Below are 24,314 nucleotides of genomic sequence, written 5' to 3'. Positions count from 1 at the left end.
TGGGCTGGCAATACAAGATCACTTCTTCGAAGCCTAGTGAATCTGGATTTATACACATTTCACCAGGATTTTAGAAAGATCTCATTCAACTTCTTGCCTGACCAAGGAGAAGCCTTTTAATAAGCCTTTGCACTTCATGGAGATGCCACAAAGATGTTTGAAAGTTGCTGGTAGCAATTTCAACTGCAAGGCAGCGTGTCCTAGTTAGAAAGGTTTCTGCACTGGCTTGTGAGGACAAATATTTTACAACTGAAAAACCGCTACTATAAACCCTTTTTCAGTACTAAGAAAGGGAAGACCTACACTCTCATGGCACACTTACTATTGCTTGAGGTTTTATTTTAGTCCATCACACACACACAGACGCACACTAAAATACTTGCATTTTTTTAAAACCGTTATTAAAATATGTTTAAATATAATTCAGGCTTTTACATAGCACCAGAGACCCTGAACATAAAAACTGCTAATGGCAGTCAGCTTATTAGAAAGATACGTTTTCATCATTGCTTCTTGGGGTCCTTGCTATCCTCAGGAGGACGAGGTACGCAGCACTCTGCATGCTGCACCATCTCTTGCTTAGTTGGAAGACAGGCAAGTTGCCAGTTCTTGGGAGAGGGAGCTGTAGCTGCAGCGCCTGCAGCTACCTGGGGAGAGCCGCTGCTCTCTGTAGGTTTCTAAAAGCACAGCAGAGTGGCCTGACGAGCTACTGCCTCTCACAAATCCAATATAAGCCCCCCAGCTGCTGGGCTGTTTTGGGAATTTTTAGGAGAGAGGGAATCTTGCTTGCTGCAGCCCCTGCAAAACTTAGGCTGGCATTGAGTCCTTCCCCCAGCACACAGGCTGGGCTGGCTGCTCACCCCTGCGCAGACCAGGGATGCTGGTTGGAAAGAGAAGATCCCACCAGTCAGCTGAGAGAGGCAGCTGCAAGATTCAGGCCACTGAACAACAGCATTCCCAGGTGAGTTCAGACATAACTGGAGCCAGGAGATCCCCAGACAACAGACCTTACCTTCCAGAGTGGCACAGAGAGAGCCACCCCTTTGTGAGCTTCAGAGGACTGCTGCAACCCAAGCAGTGCTGACACGCAAGAAGGCAAGCTATTACCACATCCCGGGACCCCCCCAGCCCACATTTCTCACTGAAATCAGGATGGTGCCCCTGCCAGAAGCAGCTGCTCCTGACTTCTGGCTCCCGCTGAGATCAAAACCATACCTGATTTTCCCCGTTCCTCTTCAAGCACCGGTTCATTGTCTCAAAAGGTTTCACAACAGAAATGTTCTGAACAAAAAAGGAAGCATTCTGAAAATACTTGGAGGGGGGAAGGCACTGATTTTTCTATAGCACAGTGCATCTGGCCATAAGGAGTAATGTGTTTCCCTGCTCCAGTAGTAGCTCTAGTTTGTACAGCTAGAGATAAGTACTTCTGCACCCACTTCTCCGAGCCTCCCTCACTGCACCCTTTTAGTCCCAAAGCACAACAAATTACACGATTTTGTTTCTGCTTTACAGTGAAGAGCTCCAGAGTGAGAAATCAGACTCAGAGACTGAAATATTAACCAATAAAAGCACTAAAGTCACATTTTAGGTGTGCTGGGTTTTGTGTTCTCAAGCATTTATAAGCTGCAGATACATTTGAAGTTTCAACAATCAGCACTTGCAAAAGGAAAATGGGAACAATAACTTCAGAAAGAAAACAGTTTGATTCTTGTTGTGGAGCTGTTTAAGGTAAGTGCTATAGTTAAAATGCAATGAAATTCTCAGGTGAATTATTACATAAGATTTTGTGTCAATTTTTCTCCCTCACACCACTTTCATTTTACTACAGATAAACTAAAATAACTGGCAATTAATTGATTGGGCCAAAATTATCAAGAATGTCTGTCAATTTACCAGGAGTAAGTCTTTCTTTGTAACAGTACATGAAATCTGTACTGTAATGATTAACCTAGGTTTTAATTTATAACAGACCATGTATATTGCATCAGATGAGTAATAGTGTAGCTACAAAATAGTCAGTGTATACACTCTGAGAAACCTAAGCGGAAGCCATTTTTCACACTGATCTTACACTTGAAGTTACAGATTCTTCACAAAGCTTATCATAAAATATTCACAGAACTAGAAGAATATCAGTGCTACTAAATTATTCACAGTCAAACGTTAACTCGAAGTAACAGCTTTTTCTCTTCCTCAGAGCACCCACATACCAAAAATCACTCACTGTGTAAAGCAAAGATCCATCCTACATGTGGGACTACCTCTGATGCAGCATTTAACCAACAATATCAATCTGCCTTTCCTCTGTACTGGAGGGAATCAGAGGTTTGCAGTCAAGTATGTCCTTGGAGGAAGAATAGCAGCAGTAGAGAAAACGCCATTAAATGACTAAAAGAGTGGAAACAGAACTATTTTTCGATTTGAAAATCCAGCTGAAAATTTTTAACTGTTTTCTACTTGTTCGTGTATGCTGCCAGCTCCAAAACAAAGAGAGGTGATCAGGATTACTTATCCTCAAGAAATGCTACTCTAGCGACAAGAACTCGCACAGACTGCCCGAGCCCACCAGGAATTAGCTGAGGGATTTTAATGGACTCTACAGCAATTTTCACTGTGTAAGGGGAAGAAATGGAATGAGTTCAAATAGTAAAATGTAAATTAATAATCATCATCATCATGAAAAAAGTTGAAATGTCAGAAAAAAATTTTGGTGAGAGAAAATTAATGAGAACACCAAAAGAAAAAGGAGAAAAAATGAAAGTAAACAATGATTAGAAAAGTCAAGACTGTTAGTGTTAGAAATTAGTTATTGCAATGAAATACAAGGACTCAAAAATGATTGAGTCAGCAGGTGATCAAAAACATAAATGAATATTAAAATAATGAAGGACGATAAGTCAAGGTGAACTAACTGAAAATCAAGCCAGAATGAGTTTAAGGAATTAGTAATGAACAAAAAGGGACAGCTCCTCAGCAGGTATAAATCCACCAGAACTACATTGATTTAGAACAGCTAAAGAGGTGCCTACGTGCATTAGTAAATGCAGAAAAACCCCAACCTTTCACTCCTGGGTGCTAAGTGAAAGAAAGAAAAGGCAGCGGTCATGAAGATGAATTTCTGCCAGGAGTATAACATGCTAAAACTTTTCAGACAAACAATGTATTCACCCAGAAATGCAGTCAGAGATCTGATGTAACTATCTGCAAACTTGGACCTATTCACCAGGCAGCACTGGTCAAAAAAATTAAATCCAGAGCACACACAATTCTGAAACATTTTGTTTCAATGTTTTCTAAAGCATTATTAGAGTTTTTCATACAAAGTATTTTAAACTGACAAAAATTAATAACTGAAAAGATGTTAAAAATCTATTTCAGGTTGGAAAAATGTTTCACTTGACCTAAGATAATTTGGGGTGGTTCATTTTTGTTCAGAAAATTGAAAATCCATCCTTTTCCCAGCTCTGTATCTCAGACCATTTACAGAGATTCTGATATTCACTTTAATCTCAGAAGCATCTAAAATACAATCAAAAACTATATATTTCCAGTGTGTATAAATGATTACCCTTTAAACAATGCAATATTCATAAACAGAAAACCTTACTCCAAATTCCAGTGAGAACAAAAAGATCTGTATTTATGTTTAGGAATATAAGTTCTTAAATGAATGATTCTATGACATGAACCACGAATAAACTTAAGACAATATGCCTCTACATATGTATATGGAGATACTTAGCACTGCAGCCAAAATAATTCCTGAAGAACATTTTGCAAAACATAAAGCACAAAATTTACACAATATTAGTTATAAATGGCCCCTTTTTTAATGTATTACTTACACCATAGCATATAATAATTCAGTTAAGGAATACCTTCTCTAATTGGTAACACTACCAGAGCGTGGTAGTGTTAATTTCATTTAAGGGCTTCACACAGGAAAGTAAGGGCATTAAAGCTGGCCATGACTTTCTATACAAGCTTACCTAAAGACTTTGACCAGCCTTCCAAAACACAGGAATAAAGGAATTATCTGATATAGGGCAAGTGTAAGATCCTAAGCTGTTGTTATCTTACAGTCCCAAGCATGAACCTAAGCAAAAGACACATCTGGTCACAGAGAGGAGCTTTAGACAGTACACAAATAGTGTGAGAAGAAAAATATGGACACTAGCTATCCTGGGAGGAAGAGGGCTAAGACCCTAAGGACCTCCGTGCTCAGTAGAGAAAGCAAGACAAGTGTCTCTTCTGTGTTATACACACACATAAGAAACTGCAGCATTTCTTTCCCTTCTCAAGCCTCCCAGTATATACAACATGAGCAACACCACTGAAACAAATAGCTGTAGATCCATGTGAAACCTGGTGTGACTCAACAGAGAATTTGCCTCCAGTCACCGACAGCAAGAATCAAGCTCTTCTCTCACTCACATTAATGAAGTTCTCAGCTACCACCCGATACATTCATACTTAATATTCTTGGTAAGCGTGCCGGGTTGCTTTAACAGATACTGCAATATCTACAGATCAAACTTTGTCTCAACTCTGTCACAGCCCAAAGAAAAAAGCATCCCAACAGAGAAGCTCAAGAGGGGAATCAGCAAACCTAGACTCCCTTCTCACTACTAACTTGACTGTGTGTTCTTGTACTTGCAACACTGATATATGATGTTTTGTTTTACAAAAGAAAATTCATTAAATGCTTATAAAGAATTCTGAGTTTCTCAGAGGGAAATAGTTACCAACATTCAATATTATTAGAAATAGCATGCGGAATAAGCTAAAGCAATCTATCTCAATTTAAGTCAATATAAACATTTTTGTATCATCTCCCCAGCATAATCTTCCTGCTAACTGCTGGTAAATGGCTGCTTTCTAAGACTGGTTTAAAAAATTTTTTGCACAATCAAAACTGCATCATGTGCATTTTAAACAAGAGTAGACGCAGAAGCTAACTCTAATTCCACCCTCCCCTGCCTCACCCAGTGAAGTCCACAGTAATGTACATTTTCAATTACTCTCCTCCATTCAAAATTCAACAAACTGTCATATTAGCAACAATTGTGGCTCGTTGGCAAAACCTAACACTATTATTACACAGAAACTGCGAGGACAAAAATAGTGTCATTTCTCATTGAAAGAAATGTTCTTGTAAAACTCCATCCAGCAGCAATAGATGGCACAATTTAGGCTATATGGTTTCTAAGCAGAGCAGGGTCATTTAAATATCATTTTCGAGCAATCACTAGCTCTGCCTCAGAAAATATAGTAGCATCCAATATCTAATTATTATCCTGAAACATTCTACACACTGTATCTCAGAACAACATGAAAACGAACTTCTATTTGTCTCTTCAAACATTGAACAGTTTAATGTTATGATAAATCAGACTGAACTGGAATTAATAACTATCAGGTGCAGAATATTATTATACTAATTCATAAAGCACCAATCACATTTTCTAGTATGATGAATTATCTTGCTAATGAGGGCTGAAATATAATAGAGCGGCTAATAGACAGACTCTTTTAACTCATGTAATATAAGTTACTTCATACTCAGTTACTTAGTTTAATCAGGAAAAGTATTACTGTATTATATTTTCAAGTTCCTTGGGGAGATAACATCTCTTTTGATGGAAAGCAAGGTTACTTGGGAATAACAGGTCATCTTCATCAACTGAGTATGTCACCTACATTATCTCATGATTTCTACACGTTTGGGAACATACTGAGCAATGAACACCAGCCAGCTGCTGGGTGGTAACATGCAGCCTCACTGCCTACACAGTCACTGCATCTAACTCCACAGTAAATAGAATATAATCTGAAATAATTTGTTTCCTAAAGAGAAGAGGGGTAAATTGTCTCAGATAGAGTATATCCATATGGACAGTAACCACAGAAGGGCTAATCTCCCATTTCTTGTTTATGTCACCATACTGTTGGCCCCCCCATTGTATTTAAAATGGGGACAATAGAAGAAAAAGATTGGCCAGAACCTCATAAAGAAGCGTTCTCTCTCTTAAGCTTCAGGAAAGGTAGAACACCGCATCTGGGAATGGGAAAAAATACCACACTGAGTTAGTACAGTATCACATATGATCAAAAGTTCTGAAGTAGAACCGTGTGAAATGTTTGCAACAGAACATGATGAAACTATCCAATATACGATTGACTTCATGTGATGTTATAAATTTGCACACAGAAGGACTACTAGAGTTAATGAAACTCAATTGAATAATAGCCAGGGTGCACTTTCTATGTGTCACAGAACAGCTCGGTTCCTAAATCTGAGAAGCTTGATTATAATTTTCAATTTTCTTGAACCCCAAGCTCAAAGCTATACTGCTGTCCAGTGAAAGACACTTAGGGAAATGTTTGCAGCAACCCTAACAAATGAAAACCACAGTGCTCTGCACAGCTCTTTTCTGCTAATGCAGTCCCGGTCACATCTGGTGTTTCTTTTATCCTAAAACAAAGATAAATTCATATGCGAGAACAAAGAGATATGCATGTCATTTGGTGTTATTTTACAAAAGAGAATAAAAAAAAAAAAACTTTCTGGTTTTCCCATGTCAGCAATCAGAGCTTTAAATCCATGAAAGGAGATTTGCATTCATTATTTAACCACAAGGCAAGACAACATTTTTAGAAAGCATCCAAGATTGACTAAACTTCCCCTTGGGTCTCCTTTCAGACATATCTTCTGCAACCCCTTGCACTACAAACATTCCACTAGAAAAATGCATCTGCCAGGGTTTAAGATCTCTGCAATGCACCTTATTAGCATATTATTTTCCTAGCCCACCCCCAATCAATAATACTTACCTTTCTGTTACAGCATTTGATAGTTCTTAATCCATCCTACAGTATCTCACTCAGCCTGCGGCTCTGGATGTGTCCTGATTTTAGAGCTTGTCATCCCTGAAAATACCTCAGATAATTGTTTGATTCTCTTCCTAAATCCACCAGCAATTTTGGAAACTTGCATTACAAATGAAATTATGAATTTCTTTAGCTTCAAAACTGCTGTTATTAATTATTACCATGGAAAATATTATTTAGTGACTTAGGGCCTGATCCTGTTTCCACTGAACTCAATTGCAGGACTCCCGTTGCCTTCAGAGGAAGTAGGATCAGGTTTTAACCTCCAAAGGCTTAAACACATCATTAGTAGAATTTGAATGGGCTTTACAACATGATTCTGCTTAACTCAAACATCCTGTAAGAGGTCAGCACATTCAAATGCTGAACTCTGACGCTGAAAAACCGAACAGTGGAGAAAGCTGGAGGTTATTTTACTTCTGCATTCTGTGGTGTGTGTCAGTGATTGCAACTGCCGCAGGGAGTGCCAGAAATAAAACTGCTGCAGGTAACTCCTGGTGCACGATCTGGTGCTGGGCAGAATTTCTCATAAACACAGCAGGACAACCTGAGTAATCTAAGAATGCAGAAGGAAATGGAGTGGTGGGGTAAATATTTTTGGCATTATGTGGGTCAGGAGCAAGACTTTAAATCCCTTCTTAAACTTTTGCTTGTTCCGCAGAAACCACCATAAGCAAACCACTACAATAAAAATGGCATTATTCCCCCACCAAATAAAGAGGAAAAAGCCTCATATACAGAAATTCAGGGCATATTATAATTGACCTTTACTGCACGAAGATTTAAGTCCCGTTCTGGGAAATCATTACTCACATGCTTGATCAACTGTGTGCACCTCTGTGCCCCACTGACTTCAATTGGACTGGCTTCACGTGTGAAGTTAGGTATATGTATAATTATGTTTAGGATTATCACTTCAGCTGTAAGCTCCCTGGGCCAGGCTATGTCTACATCATTATCCATTACTAAGCAGAGTCCGTAGTAGCAAGTAACGCTGTGATAATTATGTGCCGAATTATACAGCTCACAATAAGCAAAATAGAGCACTTGGATTCTGTTCACATTTTATTATTATTGTTATGATTATTTTTAAACTATAAGCACTTCCCACACCAAGTGATGCAACTGCTCAAATTCATCTCTGGGCAAAACATGTGTGACTCTATTTACTTTACAGATCTATTTCATATGGTTTGAATTACATCTGGTGGCTGCACATTTAGACTCCAATTTGGCAATCAGAGCCACATGTGTTGACATGTAAATTTACACAGACTTAAGCCAGAATCTGCTTTTTTTGACAAAACCGAACATCTGATCCCCTTTCTCAGAAACATCAATACAAGTAAAATCCTGTTGACTTCAGTGGCAACTACCTAAACCTTATACCACTTAGAGATAGCTACCAGCATTACAGTATGTCAGAGAGTATGTCTGCATCAGCATTTTATTTCAAATCCGGAATTAATTTTGCTTCCCCATCATCCCTATTCACCACATTTTCCCTCACACTGCAGGGCATTCTCAGGTTGCGCAAACTTGATTCCTCCTGGATGAAACTAGGCTAGAAGATGCAGTCCCAGTGCATCTGCTGTGCATCAGCTGCTAATGGGCATTCAGGCCATGGGATCAGAAGAGAGCTAGTGGAAATGAAATCCCCAGCACTCATGGGATGAATGTTGAATCCTCAGCTGTAACTGTATCACTCTACAGATCAGATTCTGCTTTTAGAGCTTACCAGAGCACCCGGCATCCATATTTGGCTGCCTACTACATTCACTCTACTTGTATTCCTCTGTACTAGGACTTTTGTAAACACATTGATGTTTCCTCTAAACATGAGGACTGACCTATCCTCTTCTACACATGAACAAGCCTAAACATTGAGTTACGTACATATTATTTCCTTCATACTTCAATTTCCAACTCTGCTGCAGAGAGATAACTAAACGATGATGAAAAAGGTCGAGTGCTACGTTAGGTTCTGCTAAACTGAACATAGCTTCACCCTAAACTTATCTGCTGGGTTTTGTTACTGAATGTTTAGCGTCAACTGTTAATACAGGTACCATTGCAGCCTTTCTACTAGCACTGTAAACATTTCCCTTAAATCAGCAGTTCTCACACTAGGATACCTATGAGGAAATCAATGGTATCTGAATCAGAACATCCTTTTCACTCACTACTCCCAGTCTCTGTAGCAATTTGCAAAGCCCAATTTGTCCTTTTTGCTCAGTTTCACTAATCCAAGATGAAGATCTTAAAATCTCCCAAGTGGCCTTTAATTAATGGCTGACATGAATACACAAGCACTTTCACTCAGACTGACAATGGAAGTAACAAATATATCTGCAGTCCCTGAGGATTTATTGACAGTCTTTTCTCAAAGTATGGCTTGCAGAGCTGTTGCTTATTTACTTATTTGCCCTTTAAGTGGCCAGAATGCCTGATATAACTTCAGCAAGGGAAATAAGAATGGTTTAGTACACCTTTCTCTGTTCTACTTGGCAAACAAACACATCAAGTATACCCACAGTAAGTACACCTACTCTCCAGTATGTTTAGATCTCAAGCTTCAGCTCTTGAAGCACTTTCTTAGGAAAACCCTCCTTTCTGCAAAATTCTTCCTTTTTTCTAAGGATATGGCATCACAGATATGGAAAGACAGGCCAAAGCCTCATTCAGAAATCAAAAGATAATTTGTATATTTCCCACTGCATCATAGATGTTAATTCAGTCAGTGTACGGCCACTCTGCCGCACCATTACACATGCACATGATGACTTCCTTGACATCTGCATTAGTTACGTTAACAGAGATGTCAGAGAAATGTACTCCTTTAGAGAGCTATTGACAGGATCAGAATGCCATTGCTCTAATACCACTTCCTCCTTCCCATGGTTAGCAAGGCTGTTTCTGTTTATAACAAAAATGTAATCTGTTTATAAGAGATCTCTAATCCCGCTTTCTTTATGGAGGCTCACATCAGTAAGCAGGGTAATGAACATTTTAATAGGCTACTGGAAGTTTGCTGTAGTTGGTGTTTGAAACATGCTACTTATTTATAGGGATCCCACTCATGAGCATAATGGGAGCATCACCGCAAACGACAGTCTTCTCTCTGTGGTAGGCTCACACCAGAACCGCTCTGTGGACAGAAAGAGATCAAGCCACAGAATTCACGCCTCTGCTGTCACAATTTAACAGACATTAAAAAAAACCAACCAAACAAACAAAAAAACACAAAAAACCCCAACAAAACAACAACAACAACAAAAAAAACCCCAAAACCAAAAACGACCCAGAAAAGTGGCTATATAAAGCAGCAGCAGGATCGCACAGAATAAACCTTTACCAGGTATTCAGCATGACCCGGAGCAGCAAAGAGGTAATCAGTAAAGTAAAAATTTCTAAAGCAGTGTGGGATCTGCCATGAAATATAAACAAAATACTCTTACAATAAGTAAGATATCAACTAAGCTGGGCAGATGAGGTAAAGAAAGACTCCAGGATACTGAATACCTCAGACGCATCCTGTGCCTCCCATTCAGTGGGATATGTAACACAGCACTTTTCCATAGGCTTCATAGGTACCTCATAGGCCTGGGTTTGTACAGCTCAGCAGTGGGAAAGGAATTTCATAGCAAAGAATGTTTCGTTTCACAGAAACTGCATGTTGGGAAAACATGCAAGTTTGCCTGAAAGCTGAGAAAAAGTGTGGGTGTTCTTTTAAAACAAAAAAAAAAAGGTGAAAAACGTATAATTACTTCATAGCAGTTAGTACAAGTAACAATACTGAACAAATTGCAGTGATTACAAAATCCTCTGTAAATATGGTTAGCACTATTCTTGACAATAATTAGTGAACAGCATCTTCTCAATAGTATCATGATTAATATTTATTCTGATGTGGTTTTTGTTCTGGAAGATGGGAGGGGACAAAAGGAAAGGGAGATAACATTCCGAGAGCTGAGTGTGTTTGAGAAGCAGAACCAAAAGCATAGAAAAATCTGCTTTATTTTTCTGCTTACTGTCATTCCCCCTCCCCTCAAAAAGGCAATGCAAATGGTGCTTTACTGGTTTTAAAAGTAAAGCCAGAAATTATGTGGAGTTGGGACTGCTGAATTATTCATGAGTTCTGATTGAATGGGATCATTATCTCTGTCCTTACAAGCTAATAAATACTGTCTAATGCCTGGGTACTGTTTTGATCTAATAGTGTCAGGAAAAAAAAAAAAAAAAAAAGAAAAAAAAAGAGACTTCTTTTTTGCAAGCTAGAGCCTAAATTAGGGAGGAGCTCCCTGATGAGTTCATTGCAGGAAAACCATGGGGTTTTTTCCCTTCCATTGACTACAAGGTTCACTTTGCAGTTCTCAGTCTCATTTGCTGCAAAGGCATTTTAACTTGGGCATGAGGTTAAGATGTTGCTCAGTGGTATCTATACAATGACTTATCATTTCTTATTCCTTTCCTATTTTCAATAGTCTTATTTCCCCCCTCCTCTGCTCCCCCCTCTCCCGCCCAGCTTTCTAATCTCTTGCACCTCACAATACAAAATACCCCAAACTAGAATACTTTCTGAGGCAGTCAGAGCACAGGAAACGATTATGCTATCTAATCATCTGCCTGTCAGCAGTCAAATAATTTTAAATTGCATTGTTCTGTGATTTATTTCAGGATTGATTGTGGTGAGTCTATACTCACTTGATTTAATATGACTATAAACTAAACGTTGTATGAAACCTAAATTAAGGTTCTGCTTGGAGAGCTATCGAAGAAGGAGGTGAATCTGTTAGAGGTGCAATGCCAAACAATGTTTGTTGATAACATTTGAAACAACAAAATGGTTTTTAAAACCCACATAAATTAAAATTAAAGCCGAGACATTTCATTGGATGGCTTTTCATATGCTTTCTTGAGGATTACTTTTGGAAGAGGACTTGTTTCAATAAGAGGAAATAATTAGGATATTATTACAAGTTAAAAAACCCCTCATAATTAGATAGGGATTAGTAACTTCGTTTTCATATGATTAACACAATAAAACCCATTTTTCCCCAAAGTAATCGGAAGTCTATTAAGCAACATGAGATCATATATCAAGGGGCCTTTTAGTAATTCAGCAGTTTGTAACATTTACACAGACTGAAAGTCTTCCACAAAACAGCTGGCTTCATTCTATCAAGAAAACCCACAGTTTTGGGTGCATGTATTTTGAGGTCTAACACAATCCTTGAAATTATGCCTTTTAATTGAGGATTTTTTTGACAAGAGTTAGAAGTGTGTGAACAGCTAGAGAAAAAGTGTGAACAGTTTCTCAAATAGTATATCAGTAATGGAGGTCTCTGCTCGTCTCAGTTTAGCATGGGAGGACCCACCTGGTACGTCCGGATTTTAAGGAGTAAGCATCTCCTAATAATTGGCACACTTCAAGCTTACAAATGCCTAGTTTTATGGTATTTTATTGGTAAAATCATGTTGAATGCTTAGCTCCATTATGATAACTAGGCTAAATATGAAGCGAATTATTGACACATTTGCTCTTTGTACACACAGCTCATAAACAATAAGTAATAAAGAACAGATGCGATGTAAATTTAGCTTCCTGAGTCTATTCAGTGGAATAATTCTCCAAACATTACGTTTTTAGTCTCCCTTTTTAGTGCTTTTAACTGCAGCAAAAATACAAAATTGTTCCTTTTGTTGTTATTAAGTAGGGACGTGATCACCCATTCTGGCTTTTCCGCATTTTCTGCATACGATGCCAGTCATTGCAGCCAATGAGACCTTCAGACAGTAGCCATTATCTGTCACACTCCTGGACCAAAATAACAAATAATATGCCTGGAGGTGCTGCGTTTTGTGACTGCTAGTTTCCCCGCATGGCATATGCCTAGATAGACTCAGATGAGAGGTGATTGCACAAAACTGTGATTGTGAGATGACTTAGCAGAACCCGTGATGATGTCCTAATGGCCTCCTGCAGAGGGGAACAGGGGTAATTGTTTGTCAGGGGAAGGAACACATCTGTAAGGAGGCATCCTCTGCAAACCAAGCAGCCATGTGGAAAAAAGAAAGGGAGAATCACAGTGCAGCAAGACTGCATTCGAGCCTAATAAAATGAATAACAAAAAGAGGTGAAAAATTAAACAAGGTATTAAATGACCAGGTTAAAAAGGCTGTTACTGGTGGGGTCTGGATTAAAAAGAAAATAAGTTGTCTGCAGGCAGTATGGTTCTTTTAAAATGATTACGTGAAATTCTGTGACTCCCAGCAAGGAAAGTTAAAGCAACAAACCCAGGAAATGTAAACGCATTCCCCCATAGCAAAAATGGGCAGAGAGCAACCATTATCCCTGTATGTCCTCACTTAAGATGGCTTGCTAGTCACCAACCCGTTGCTGCAAAATTTTCTTCTTCCAGCTTTTTAATCTTCCATTTAAAATATTTACTTTCCATGTGATCACTGCATGAGAACTGACATCATCCCAACATCCTTTCTAGAGCAAAGCTATTGGAATGGAGAAATGAGAAACCATCAATGTCAAGCCAGGCAATTAGGGCATCAGTCACATCAGTGGGAACTTGCCTTTAATGTCAGCTGGGGCAGAAACAGGCCCTTAGAGTATATTAAGGACCTTATTTTATACTCTTTCAGCATCTTCTATTTGATCAGGAATAAAATGGAGCAAACAAGCTAATTAATCGCATTCAGAATGAATTCCCCAGTCTTTTCAGCCTACATCTTAATTATTTATTTTCTAACTACAGAATAACAAACATTCTAATCCCAACAGAAGTAATATTTACTAGAAATAAATCAACTGATTATAGCTTCAATGACCTATAGGCTACAGGAATGAGTCAAAATTCTTTAAGTTTCATAAAATCATCTGTACTTATTATTCCATTCATTACACCTTACCAATGGGCATCTGGAAAAGATCCACACAAAATAAGAGTTAGTTCCTATACTAATGTAGGAAGGCTGTGCTTTTTTTTTTTTTTTTAAATGATGCCTCCTAAACTCTCTATAAAATAAGCAAAGCATTGAAAAATACCTCCAATCAGATCTACCTGCAATTGAAAAAGCATCTACTGCAAGTAATTAACTGAAATTTGTAAACAGAATTGGACAAATAATAGCTCTTTTTGTTTTGATGGGTAACTTGGACCAAATAGTGCTATAAAAATATTTCAAGAAACAAACATTACAGAAATCAAAATAGCAATTACTCTGCACCAACCTAGAGTAAATTTCTTCATTTCATTTTCAAATAACTTCTTTTAAAACCTTTTTCCCCAAATGGAGTTTGATTTTTAAACAGGAAATGAATCTCTGAAAAGTTAGTTTCATTTCAAAATGTTCAAATGAAACATTTTGTCATATTCTAAAAAAAAAAAACAAAACTATATTCTCATCTTTTCCTTCCTTTTTCTTTTCCTGCTACAATTATCCACTGCAATTAATCTAAATATTCAAATGCTTCTAATGTCTTTCAAAAATGTTACTTTGTGGGAAGTTATTTCCCTAGAACAAATGTTAGTCAGTCCTATTCACAAACATTTGTGATGAAGTTTTGAGTTTAAGAATCTCTCTTCAAAAGTATACCAAAGATATCCTAAAAGCAAACTCTAAAACTTACATGGGCAATGCTGCTCTGCAAATGAATGGCGTTTGAGCACTGTGCTATGCAATAAATTCAACACTATGGGTAGTAGCATGGCACACAGGCATATGTTTTTCTACAGAAAATATCAGGCAAGAATACGGGAGCATCAGTTAAGCAACCCGTGAAAGTACTGACCTGTTTGACCACCAGCTGAAAAAAGGATGACCTTTCCACTAACACTGGAGTGTTCCTTCTTGAAGGGAAAGAAGGATGCTTGTTGCTTTAGTAACTATAATTACTCAAGAGTCTTCTTAGAGAAAAATACACAGGTCGTTAACAAGGTGGCAACATGAGGGCTGGTCACAAATTTTTCTGAAAACGGCTTTTAACAAGAAATTGGCCTTTCAACTAAACCAAATGGTCTTGAGTTAAGTATTTATTTACCAGGAAAAAAAAAAATTAATTGAAAAAGACTTAGAATATTTTTTTTCCTGAAAAATGGCTTGTCCTGCCTTAGATATTCACAAAGGTGAGTTTTCTATAGGCAAACTGGTCATGGGCAACAAGGAAGTATGTACTGCTGAAGAAAGTAGGGTTTGTTTTCTCAGTGACCTGCCCACATTTCCCCCTACCTGCCCAGAACTCCTGAGGCGTACCTTCAGCCTCAAAGCAGACCATGCAGCAGCAGTACCATAACAGAGGATAAAGATGGGTTTTCTGAACAACAGAACCAGAGTCTGACAAGTAACTTCCTAAAGATAGGACAGGTCTGTATACCACTCAAGATGTAATGAACAGAAAGTACAGAAAAGAAAGGAGAGACACAAGTTAGTTTTTAGATTTTACTTGTTTGTTCTGTGCTTGTGTCAACAAACATGTTTCTGGTGCCTGGGGGGTATGTTTTGAAGCTCAAAGTCAGAGCACTTATCCTGCTAAATTCAGAGTCCATGGAAATCTGTAAACTTTCTATTCTACATGGAATATGCTACAAATTTTTACACTTATAATAAATTCAAATTTTAAACAGTTGGACTAGATGATCATTGTAGGTCCCTTCCAACTGAAATATTCTATTCTAAACAACTTTGAGACAGCAGAAATCTTTTCTAGTTCTAATATTGTGTGCACAATTAAAGCTTACATTTTTTATGAGATTGGAAAATTATATGAAAACTTTTTAAAAACACTAAAGTGACAGAAAAGATAAAAATCACCATTTCTCTCCTAAAGTTTTTACCATGGATCTTACAAATATGATTTAAAACCATTTTATTACACTACTTAAAGGTTTTTATGTTTTTTTAATTATTAAAAGTGTAGTTCTGAATGAGTTTCCTTCTGCTGTAACACTGAAGAGAATTTGCATATAATTGCCAGGATACCAGCGTGTGCTTTAAAATTGAAGAACATTTAAATATTTTAAATAGTGTTTTTATCCTGTTAGTTTTGAAAATGATAAAGGTCAACCAAAAAAGTAAACTGGCAGCTAAGCGCTGCTTTAGCAGTGGTTCTCAGGCAGCAGACATTGTCTTTCTTTCACCATACAGAAGACATTGAGATACTCCTAAAGCTACCCTCATCCTGGAGGCAGAAGCCAGAGTATGCATTCGTGTCTTCACACTCACTGGCTTTTGGTGAGCTTTTCTACTCAGAAAACATAAAAAACAATTCTTCAAGTCTCCTCCACCTTCTTCATAACAGCTTTTTCAACTATATTGAACACTTGCGACTGAAATTTGGATGGAATAAAATATGCCACAGGCTAACGATAAGAAAAGGTTTCTTCTGCACTGTTGTATCTATTGTACAATGCTGATCTGTTAAATGTCACTATACATGAACGAAGCTAATGAAATAGAAAGAAGCAAAATTTGACCTGCAAAACCTGTGAGACATTTAAAAGAGACAGGAAAAAAAACCCAAAAACTTGTTTTGGCATCAGATAGTACAGAAACTCAATAACGTGTGGCTTTTGAAATCTTGAAATCGTGTAGAATTAGATGAGTCAGACAAAGCGCAGTGGAAGCAAAGTCAGAAAAATTTCTAATAAGATGGTACAATTTCAATGTTGTTGCAATGATATGAAAGGTATATGAAGAACATTTAATCTAGAATGAACTTCACAAGAGTCAGGAAACTTTCTGAAAGGAACTGAATGTCTTTGCAACTGAACACTAAATTTTTTATTTTTAATAAGGAAAAATGTTATTGAAAATAATAGATAAAATTGCTAGATAATTAAATATTGTGAATTCTTATGGACAGTAAAACCAGTCTGAGTGGATATCATGATTTCTTTTCTGTATAAAGTAATACGAGCAGGAAGATGTAATTAGTTCTGGAACACAAAATGGTACAACTGGCTTATAGTATCTTGAAAAGAAGACGACATGATAAAACATGATGGGAAAGAAAAAGACATTATAAAATGTGGTGGAGGTACCAGCCAGTCTGCATGACCACTTATGAAGAAACCTCAACATACAGAGAAGAGATAGAAGGACTTTTTATAGGAATTCAGGCCCCAGGAAATTAATGCAAGCTTTCTTCTTACAAGGAGATAAGGCAGGATTTAACTGCTACCCCAAAACTGAATTTTTTGAACACAGGGAATCAAAGCAAGAATAATTTGAAAAAGAAATGCTGTGCTAAATGAAGTCTAATTTCTCTCCTACATACTTTACTTCAGCGGATACATTAAAATACTGAGTACTAAGCACGTGAGTAATCATTTGTTGAATTGTGTCCAAATTGGTTGCTTGCCTGAAGCAAGTCAGATGAAGTAGATGTGGGCAGCTCAAACTCAAGAACAGCTATTTTCTCATTTTCTTTCCTTAATTTCAGACATCACACCTTGTTCAGTTTACACCCCTGGCAGTCTACTAAATTGTTCTTCTTGAGAACAAAAATAGCATAAACAGACTAAATTCCACTTTACACAGAAGCGAGAACAGAAAGTATTCAAGTTTAGCAGGCACTCCAAATGAAATATTTCCCCTCCTACCAAGCATTAACTCTCTGTTCCAGCTGTATTTTTCTCTTATTGTATAGTTCTCTGGTAGAACCTTGTTGCCGTGCTAGGAAAACATGCCATTAAATTAGCACACTGGCCAACAGTGAATCACAGCTAGCAGTGATGGTAGGCAGCTCTAAAGATGTCTCCATTACTTGTCCAGGCAAGAGATAGGACAAGAGGAAATAGACTCAAGCTGCACCAGGGGAGGTTTAGATTGGATATTGGGAAAAATTTCTTCACTGAAAGGGTTATCAAGCGCTGGAATCGGCTGTCCAGGGAAGTGGTTGAGTCACCATTCCTGCAGTTATTTAAAAAATATGTAGACATGGCACTTAGGGACATGGTTTAGTGGTGGATTTGGTAGCGTTAGGTTAATAGTTGGACTTGACGATATTAGGGGTCTTTTCCAACTGAAAGGATTCTATGATAGGTCATTGTTTTATGCTATTTTATACACATAGGTATTATTATAATGTTTCACTAATCTGTGCACATATATATATGCATATCTCTTTTCATAGAATCATAGAATCACTGATCTCAAATAGAATTTTTGCACAGTAATTCATGTTTTATCTTGCTGCTAATTTAAACTTTCCATTGTCATCTTAAAGTGAATGCTAATCGGAAAACATGTATGTAAGCATTTAAAATAGATCATAATGTGATGCTATTCAAGCAGGTATCTGCTTCTGAGCAGAACTGAGTTGTGATGTTGTCGCACCAAAATAAGTTCATAAAGTGTGACTTTTTTTCTTTTCTGTTCTAACAGCTAGTAACAAAGTATTTGAGAGATTTTTCATGGAAAACTAGAGTAAAAGATATCAGTATCTTATTATGCTGATAGGTCACTCTTCTATTAGAGTTAGTCTTTAGGCTAACACTTGCCTATAAAAGTTTCAATTAGGGTTAAAATTTTTCACTTGGACCACACCCCAAATGGTCAAGAGTCCCAAATAAGCCATGACACCACCAAGAGCTGAAGGAATTGGGAACTTCACAGGAGGTTCTCAAACAGGATGTGACAACAAGCACCCTGTGGGGATCCAGCTCTGTGGAGAATTGGCCAGGGCTGGCCACACTGACCGATGATCTTCAAGCTCACTCTTCTTACAAACCCTCAAGGCCAGCACAACTCCTCAAGACAGCATATGATATTGCTGTAACCCAGGAATCATGGTTAGACTGTCCAAAGAGGCAGACGTTGGCCATGTGCCTGTCTCTGAGCCAATTTATAAGTCATAACTATATAGAATGGAATTTTATATTGAGAAATCTGTGTGCAACTTCCAAGCCACTCACCTGGCAGTCCCTAGTTTGACCAAGGCAGGACAGGAATTTGAGGTTTCCAGGCAAGCATCCCCAAGAGGGTGTCTTGTGATGTGCAGTTTCACCCTTCATCTGAGAAAGCATCAAGAAAACTGGTACATTGCTGTAAAAAGTCTTTCCACAAATCAGATTTTTCTGGAAAAACAAATTAAGCATTTTCCAGTTCTTTCCACTGTGATCCAGACTTGCTTTCTTCCTGGCAGATATCCCTGAGAAATGGCATACAAAACAGAAAAACGTTTATTTGCCATGTTCTACCTCAGTCTGATTTAGCATAACAGTGCGGTATTTTCCTGTCTTTTATATCCCCAATCACTTGATTATTGAGTTGCATCATTGCTGAACCCTGGCCCATAAAAAACGAGGGAACACAATGACAGTCAGCCAAAACAACACAAACAGCTGCTTGTCTAGACATATTAGCAGTGTCCTGAAACCTTGGCAGGCTGGTGACATAATCTAAAAAAATTTGCACCACTATTCTTGAAATGTTTTATTGCGATTATGTAAATCTACTCATTTATTTTCACTGGAAAACATAAAAATGCGGGCAAAAGAAATCATGAATCATTTCCCCTTTGGTTCCTAACTAACAGTATGATTCAAAGGGAGGTATCTTCAAGCTTTTTTTCTCTAATGAAAGACTCCTAAGAATAGCATATTCTATAGCATGAAGGGACAAATTAATAACAGTTATGATATAATTATTTTCTTTCTCTTATGTGTGCTTATTTGCTGTGGCAATTATTTGTTTATAAGCCATTAAGTTATTTGCAAAGCCTATTTGATGTTCCACCTCTGATTTAATTAGCAGAAGATAGTCCCTTTGCAGTAAACAAAAAAAGTTTAACTTTTTTGAAATTCCCAGTAGAATTTATCATTTCATTTCTTTGGTTTTTTTATATCCACTTCTAATTATAAATAGATGGCTTTGTTTAATTAAAATTAAACGTGCACATAAACTCCACAAAATATGTAACGGATCACCACCAATGACATGAGGCATTAATAGTCCCCACAGAATCACTCTGTACTCAAAGTTCCTGGTTTCTCAAATTCTGAAGAAAAATAAATACATTTAAAAAGGAAAGCAGATAATGGGCTCTGACTTGACCTAGCCATAGAAAGATATCTGTAGTCAAAACAAGGAAGAAGCTTTACAGTCACAGGGTAGAACTTTGGGTACTTCGCTTCCCCTCTCCTTTTTGTGTGATTTTTCAAAGTTAAGTCAGGTTGTCAGTGATCCAACTTGCAACTTTTCCTGACTTCAACCTCATTGCACCTTTGAAAAACTGAACACCTTTAAAAGTAGGGCACCTTTGAAGACTGAGCCCTACACCAAATGTCTCCAAGTTTCAAGAATGTTTACTGGGTAGAGATATACTGACTTTCTCTGCTGCTGAGAAGGGGTTTAGACATAGACAGGATGAATAAGGGGATCAGAATTTGACCCCCTGTTTTTGTCACTTTAATATTTGGCATTTCTGTGGCCTAAAAAGACTAGGGAAATCATTTAAGAACTAATGAAGAGCTATTTACCTCCTAAATCTTCTTCCCTTGAGTAATGAAATAATTACCCTCCCATAATCATGGAAATATTCAACTTGAATCTTAAATTGAGCTGTTGTGAAAAGTGGTAGTGATGTTACATAGGTGATCACCATGGTAACGTTTGGAAACTGCGCTGTCGTCAAGCCAAGAATATAGTTTTGCTTTTCCCATAAGAACAGTATAAGAGACCGTGACTGAACTCTTCCAAGATCCCATAACGATAAGTGAAAGCGAACATTTATCTGTCTTACCCACTGGGACAAAAGGTTTTAAAAAAAAAAAAAAAAAAAAAAAAGCAAAAACCCTTAAAAAACTCACAACCCAACCACCAGCACATTGTCCATAAACTGAATGACTTTATAATGTGATATTACTGTTTGCTAGTTTTGTTTTGTTTACTCTCTGTACATTAACTCAAGGTGAATCCCAAAGGAACAACGTGGTAGGACTACAAGGAGAAATCAAAAGATTTTATTTGCATAACTTAGATAATTAGACATCCTGCAAACTATTAGAGCAGTTACTTACCTTCAAAACTGTGGCTCTTTTACAAATGAGCCCTCTCCTTCTGCTTGGTTCTTTCATTTCTGATGCAGTATGATTTTCTAGACTGGCAGTGGTCACAGTATCTGAAGCCTGTTCACTTCGGGCTACCCAGCCCAAGTGCCCCAAGCCTAAATCTTGCTCACTGTTCAAGGAACAGCTCAAGGGATGATCAAACTAAGAATGTGGTTTTCATCAACAGTCTGATACAATGAAAGATCATACTGTGAATATTCACCCTTTTAAGAAATGGTCTGAGATTAAAACTTCTCAGATTATGTAAAATATACAGGACAGTACAGAAGAGATGGGCCATATTTGCTACTTTTTTGCAGAAACCAGGGGATGAACTGGTTCACCACAAATAAGTGACCAGAGGCTTTATATCAAAACCAAAGGGGCTAAATAACTCCCAGCTCAAAGACACCGTGATTTTCACACTGACAGTTGCTTTTCTGCCTAAATGCTGTGGTATGAAAGCATAACCATTGAAAGGGGGGATTAAATATCTGGGATACTAATTTTATGTTAAGCAGGATAGAGAAACTGAACTGTCAATGATGCTAGAGCATATACTGCTGTGGAAATAGTAGACAAGATGCCCAAACTGCATCTGCAGTTTACAGCTGAAATAAGGATTATTTTTTTCTTAAAATGTACAGTTCATTAAAAATCCAGATCATAAAATAGAAGATTTTCAGAAAGGATATATACTTCTTGCAAATTACCAGGACGTGGAGGATTACATTGTCCTGTAAAGGACATTCTTTCTACTGAAGAATTAATATACCTGAGGAAAATTCACCGTTCATTTATTGGACAGTATAAGGACAGCTTCCTGACGGGATGCTGTAATGAAATAGCAAGCAGCAGGTGAGGTGGGAACAGTAAGAAAGGCAACATATCCAGGCTCTGAAAAGATTCTCAATTTCCCTTGAGCTAACAAGTGATCTACAGAGTACATAGTGGATTTCTAAAGGCCTAACCATCTAGTGGTTTCTGAATTAAACTATTCTCTGATAATGATCAGATTCACATCTCCTAATTTTAGCTACCTAAAACCTAGGTATCCAGTACAAACTGGCTTTTTTGTAGTCAGTGACAAATGATGAGTGGGTGGATATGCAAAGGGTAATATACCCTGTCTTAAACACCTCTCTGCGCCCAGAGGGCAGTTGTCCCATCCTACTACCTCTTTTCCATTGTGCACAGTGAAGTTTTATCTCCTAAAGTTTGCATTGCATCTGCTAAACTCTGAATTTCTTAAACAGCTGTTACTGCACATGAACTCCAGCCTTAACCAAAGAGAAGACTGTCCACACCTGTTTACCAACAATATCAAGCCTGAGATGGGACTAATGCAATGCCAACATTCAGCCTGAAGCTCCCTGCAACCCAGTGGTTATAGTGACAAACTGGACCACTGCAAAAGGCAGGAAAAATTCGGTCCCAGTAAAACAGAAGCAGAGGCCACAAAGGATTCTTCTGTCTGCTTAGCACAGAAGGAGAAGACACAGATACTGCAGAAGGAAGTAGAGCTCAAGATTACTTTGACGGATGTAAAGAGGTGCTGAGGCAGAAACAGCATGTGGTATCAAGTAAAAAAAAAACTGCTTTAGCCAAGTACAGATAAGGACAACTCACAGACTCTTAGAGTGCTCCAAAGGCATAGATCAGTGTGGAGCGTTAGCTTTTGAGCAGCACTTCTTTCTTCTGTGGACAGCAGGGGCATCTGACTAATACAAGATCGCCTACAGTTCACTCTTGGAGACTTTAGAAGCTGTAAGAGGCCTCTTTATTCCCGGAGAGCCTGGGATAACCATTTTAACAGATGACACACTCATAGTAGACTATGGTCGTGTGAAAGAAACAGCAGATTTCTTCCCTGGAAGAAGTTCTGAATCAAACGTCCCTTTCACTGACTCCACTATCCAAGCCATTTTAAAGGTGCTTGTCAGTCTGTGGTCAGCCATCCTTCTCAGAAGCCTTCTTATTTTCCTAAACATGGCACTTTCAAGTTGTAGCCCTATTTGTTTCCTTCCCTTGAGTGGGATCAAATGGATTATCCTCTCATGACCCCTTTCCAGAGCTGCTCGCTGGAGCAATCCTGGTTCTGGTCAGGAGACCAAAGGGGGCTCAGCACCCCCTCAGAGCCTGTCAGTAAATCTGTGGAGACAAGAAACAGCTCTTTCAAAAGTAAAGTTTTAGCTCTTTGCCAAAGAATACACAATTTAGGAAAATAGGTCCAAAGCACAGAAGAGCGTTATCTAAATATTTCATTACCTCAGCGTAACTGCTTTATTCCAAATGAAGAAGGATCCAGCTCATTCCTGCCTCTCCTGGAAGACACAGCTGTCTTGTTTATGGTGCTCTCCCTCTCTGCCTGTGTCTGCCTGTTCAACCTGCTGACAAAGCCTTCTTCTCTTTAATGAGAAATTTAGGATTGAGGAAAAATAAGCCTAGTCCAGGTAAAGAATCATTTTTTTTTAGGTCAGGTGGGTACATGTCACATGTATTCACGAATTAATATCTTCCCCAATACATACTCCAGGAGAATTATCTAGGATGGATTCTCTCTTATCTCTGCCTTATTCTCAGCCCCTTTGTTTCTTTCAGAATCTCTTTGATTAACTCTGTGCTGCCTAATAGATAATTAAGGTCTTTTTATTTATCAAAAGTAAAGCTTATGGCTCTCTTGCACTCCTCAGAGCCATATTAGAGTTTAGGGTGTATTTAATGAATAATTTATAAACTGAATGCTTTACAGGCTACAGTTCTCATGTAAGAAGACAAATGTCACACATTCATCATTCAAAGGTACACCCTGCTGGAGAATAGGTTTCTGCCTTGATTTTGGAGCAGTGAACTCATCATTCATTTGCTATTTGCTTGTCTTGGCCACAGGATTGTATAAGCAAGAAAATGCCGTGCAATGAAACCTTTTGCGCTGACTATTCTGACAACAACTCACAAGACCCCCTAGAGAGCTAAAAGGAAAACTAAGAGTTCTGGGTGGTCACTGTGGGTGGCACAGTGTCTGGCCCTACCCTATGCCCTCCCAAAGTAGTAGGGTATGGGCTACACGCAGCCAGATTATTCACATCTCATACTTGAGGGACACATGCACAACAGGAGTGGATTCCCTGTATGTGGAGAGTAAGGAAAGAAAGGAAGAGACATTTATTCATCAGCACAGTGTACCAGAAAATACTTCCATTATTCATACTTTTCATGAAGTAGTGCTCAGAGTAAGAGCTCATCAGGGAAAAAAGTGAACTACTAGCAGCTCCCTCATGCCCAGGTTTGCATGTGATTGCTCAGATTAGAATTTGTCACTCATTTTACACTCACTTAGGAGATAAAGTAGAAGCA

The sequence above is a fragment of the Numenius arquata genome, chromosome 9, assembly GCF_964106895.1.
Source record: "Numenius arquata chromosome 9, bNumArq3.hap1.1, whole genome shotgun sequence".
Taxonomy (NCBI): Eukaryota; Metazoa; Chordata; class Aves; order Charadriiformes; family Scolopacidae; genus Numenius; species Numenius arquata.
The sequence above is the reverse complement of the archived record's forward strand: the minus strand, read 5'-3'. Positions refer to the sequence as shown.